The following is a 5,000-nucleotide window of genomic DNA, read 5'->3' on the forward strand; positions in this document are numbered from 1 at the left end:
AGAGAGTGAGAGAGTGAGTGAGTGAGAGAGTGAGAGAGTGAGTGAGTGTGAGAGTGAGAGAGTGAGTGAGTGTGAGAGTGAGAGAGTGAGTGAGTGTGAGAGTGAGAGAGTGAGTGAGTGTGAGAGTGTGAGAGTGAGTGAGTGTGAGAGTGAGAGAGTGAGTGAGTGAGAGTGAGAGAGTGAGAGAGAGAGTGAGTGAGTGAGTGTGAGAGTGAGAGAGTGAGTGAGTGAGAGAGTGAGTGAGTGAGTGAGTGAGTGAGAGTGAGAGTGAGTGAGAGAGTGAGAGTGAGTGAGAGTGAGTGAGTGAGTGAGAGAGTGAGTGAGTGAGTGAGTGAGTGAGAGTGAGAGTGAGTGAGAGAGTGAGAGTGAGTGAGAGTGAGTGAGTGAGTGAGAGAGTGAGAGAGTGAGTGAGTGAGTGAGGATGTTTCGATGGTGGTGGTGGTGGTACCTCTAGCTCGTTGATGAGTTCCTGAAGACTCAGCAGTAGCTGCAGCTGCTGCCTGAGCCCCCCCTCATCAGTCTGCGTGTCCACTAGGGACATGATGTCAAGCCGGCACCTGTGGGGGAGATGGGGGGGGGGGCGCTAGGCGTGTGCCAACACCCCACGCTGCCAATGCTGAACACTTTGCTATACACTACTATATACTATACACTACTCACTACACTATTATAGACTACACGATTATACACTACACTACTATACACTACTATACACTACACTACTATACACACTACACTATTATACACTACACTACACACTATATACTACACTACACTATTATACACTACACTATCCACTACACTATTATACAATACACTATACACTACACTACTATACACTACACTATTATACACTACACTACACACTACACTAAGATACACTACACTATACACTATATACTACACTACACTATTATACACTACACTATCCACTACACTATTATACAATACACTATACACTACACTACTATACACTACACTACTATACACTACACTACACACTACACTATTATACACTACACTACACACTACACTATCCACTACACTATTATACAATACACTATACACTACACTACTATACACTACACTACTATACACTACACTACACACTACACTATTATACACTACACTACACACTACACTATCCACTACACTATTATACAATACACTATACACTACACACTACACTATCATACAATACACTATACACTACACTATTGTTACTACACTACACTATCCACTACTCTAAGATACACTACACTAAGATACACTACACTATACACTATATACTACACACTACACACTACACTAAGATACACTATACACTACACACTACACTATTATATACTAGTATACTACACTATACACTACACTATACACTAGTGCTGTACTAGTACACTACACTATACACTACACTACACACTACACTAAGATACACTACACTATTATACACTACACTATTGTTACTACACTACACACTACACTACTATACACTACACTATACACTACACTACACACTACACTACTATACACTACACTATACACTACACTACACACTACAGAACGGGGCGACTCACGCTTCATGATCCTTCAGCTCGGCAAAGCGCGCCAGCAGCTTCTGGCGCTCCATCTCCGACTGAGGCGGTGCCAGGGAGAGGGGCAAAGGGGTCCAGTGAGAAGCCACACACGCACACACACGCCCACACTCACGCACTCACACACAGCACACAGCACACTCACGCACTCACACACACACAGCACACTCACACACACAGCACACATGCACTCACTCACACAGCACACGCTCACACGCACGCACGCACGCTCACACGCTCACACGCTCACACGCTCACACACACGCACACACACACACGCACGCACACACGCACGCACTCACGCTCACACGCTCACACACACACGCACACAGCACACACGCACTCACTCACTCACACACACACACACACTCGCACGCTCACACACACCACTCACACTCTCGCACTCTCACCCACTCACCACCCACCCACTCACCACTCACTCACCAGGATGACCTTCTCACACATTCACCACGCACACTCACAAACTCACCACTCACTCTCACACACTCACACACTCACACACTCACCACTCACACTCTCACCCACTCACCACTCACACTCTCACCCACTCACCACTCACACTCTCACCCACTCACACACTCACCACACTCACCCACTCACCACTCACTCTCACACACTCACACACTCACCACTCACACTCTCGCATTCTCACCCACCCACCAGACTCACCACCACTCACCAGGATGACCTTCTCACACACTCACCACTCACCCACTCACCCCACTCACACTCACCACCACCACTCACCACACTCACCCACTCACCCCACTCACACTCACCACCACCACCACTCACCACACTCACCCACTCACCACCCACACACTCACCACTCACACTCACCCCACTCACACTCACCACCACCACTCACCACACTCACCCACTCACCACCCACACACTCACCACTCACACTCACCCCACTCACACTCACCACCACCACTCACCAAGATGACCTTTTCACACACTCACCACTCACACACTCACCACTCACCACTCACACACTCACCCACTCACTCACTCACCACTCACCACCACGACCTTCTCACACTCTCACTCACTCACTCACCACTCACCACCACCACTCACCAGGATGACCTTCTCACACACTCACCACTCACACCCACTCACCACCACCACCACTCACCACCATGAGCTTCTCCTGCAGGTGCGCCGTGTGATCCACAGCCACCTGCAGCTCCCTGCTCAGCTGGACGTTGGCCTCGTGCAGACTCTGGTTGTGCTCCAGCACCGGCTGCACGCTGGCGGCCTGTCCCTCACCACCACCGCTGATGATGATGGTGATGGTGGCGACACGAGGGGGAGGGGGGGTGGGGGCATGGGGGAGTGGGGTAACGTCAGAAGATCGTCATCATTCACACCGCAGGTTTTTGTCACAGATGTCCAGTGGAGAGAGATGCATACAGACACAGAGATACATAGAGATGCATAGAGACCCATAGAGATACATAGAGACACATAGAGATACAGAACCACAGAGACCCATAGATACACACATAGACCCATAAAGACCCATAGAGATACACAGGTACCTCTAGAGAGACACAGAGATACATAGATCCATAGAGATGCACAGCAACACACAGAGACCCATAAAGACCCATAAATACTCAGAGAGACACAGAGACCTGTAGAGACACACACAGACACACATAGACCCATAGAGACACACAGAGACCCATAAAGACCCATAAATACTCATAGAGACACAGAGACCTGTAGAGACACACAGAGACCCATAAAGACCCATAAATACTCATAGAGACACAGAGACCTGTAGAGACACACACAGACACACATAGACCCATAGAGACACACAGAGACCCATAAAAACCCATAAATACTCAGAGACACAGAGACCTGTAGAGACACACACAGACACACATAGACCCATAGAGACACACAGAGACCCATAAAGACCCATAAATACTCATAGAGACACAGAGACCTGTAGAGACACACACAGACACACATAGACCCATAGAGACACACAGAGACCCATAAAGACCCATAAAGACTCATAGAGACACAGAGACCTGTAGAGACACACACAGACCCATAGAGACACACAGAGACCCATAAAGACCCAACACCCCACGCTGCCAATGCTGAACACTTTGCTATACACTACTATAAACTACTATACACTACTATACACTACTATACACTATTCACTACACTATTATAGACTACACGATTATACACTACACTACTATACACTACACTACACACTACACTATTATACACTACACTATACACTACACTACACACTACACTAAGATACACTACACTATACACTATATACTACACTACACTATTATACACTACACTATACACTACACTACACTATACACTACACTATTATACACTACACTAAGATACACTACACACTACACTATACACTACACTATCATACAATACACTATACACTACACTATTGTTACTACACTACACTATCCACTACTCTAAGATACACTACACTAAGACACACTACACACTACACTAAGATACACTATACACTACACTACACACTACACTATTATATACTAGTATACTACACTATACACTACACTATACACTAGTGCTGTACTAGTACACTACACTATACACTACACTACACACTACACTAAGATACACTACACTATTATACACTACACTATTGTTACTACACTACACACTACACTACTATACACTACACTATACACTACACTACACACTACACTACTATACACTACACTATACACTACACTACACACTACAGAACGGGGCGACTCACGCTTCATGATCCTTCAGCTCGGCAAAGCGCGCCAGCAGCTTCTGGCGCTCCATCTCCGACTGAGGCGGTGCCAGGGAGAGGGGCAAAGGGGTCCAGTGAGAAGCCACACACGCACACACACGCCCACACTCACGCACTCACACACAGCACACAGCACACTCACGCACTCACACACACACAGCACACTCACACACACAGCACACATGCACTCACTCACACAGCACATGCTCACACGCACGCACGCACGCTCACACGCACACGCACGCACGCACGCACGCTCACACGCTCACACGCTCACACGCTCACACGCTCACACGCTCACACGCTCACACGCACTCACACACACGCACACAGCACACACGCACTCACTCACTCACTCACACACACTCGCACGCTCGCACGCTCACACACACCACTCACACTCTCGCACTCTCACCCACTCACCACCCACCCACTCACCACTCACTCACCAGGATGACCTTCTCACATTCACCACGCACACTCACAAACTCACCACTCACTCTCACACACTCACACACTCACACACTCACCCACCCACACACTCACCACTCTCACCCACTCACACTCACACA

The 5,000-nt window shown here is 47.9% G+C and overlaps 1 long non-coding RNA gene across 1 annotated transcript; it reads right to left on the reverse strand.

Annotated features, from left to right (window-relative positions):
* Positions 1-462: 462 nt before the first annotated feature.
* On the reverse strand, positions 463-2,774 carry LOC144954415 (uncharacterized). Its single transcript, XR_013641186.1, has 3 exons — positions 2,758-2,774; positions 1,578-1,636; positions 463-557 (listed from the first exon to the last, which is right to left on the reverse strand). It is a non-coding gene; the product is annotated as an uncharacterized LOC144954415 (long non-coding RNA).
* Positions 2,775-5,000: the final 2,226 nt, after the last annotated feature.

The sequence above is a fragment of the Lampetra fluviatilis genome, unplaced genomic scaffold, assembly GCF_964198595.1.
Source record: "Lampetra fluviatilis unplaced genomic scaffold, kcLamFluv1.1 SCAFFOLD_1572, whole genome shotgun sequence".
Taxonomy (NCBI): domain Eukaryota; kingdom Metazoa; phylum Chordata; class Hyperoartia; order Petromyzontiformes; family Petromyzontidae; genus Lampetra; species Lampetra fluviatilis.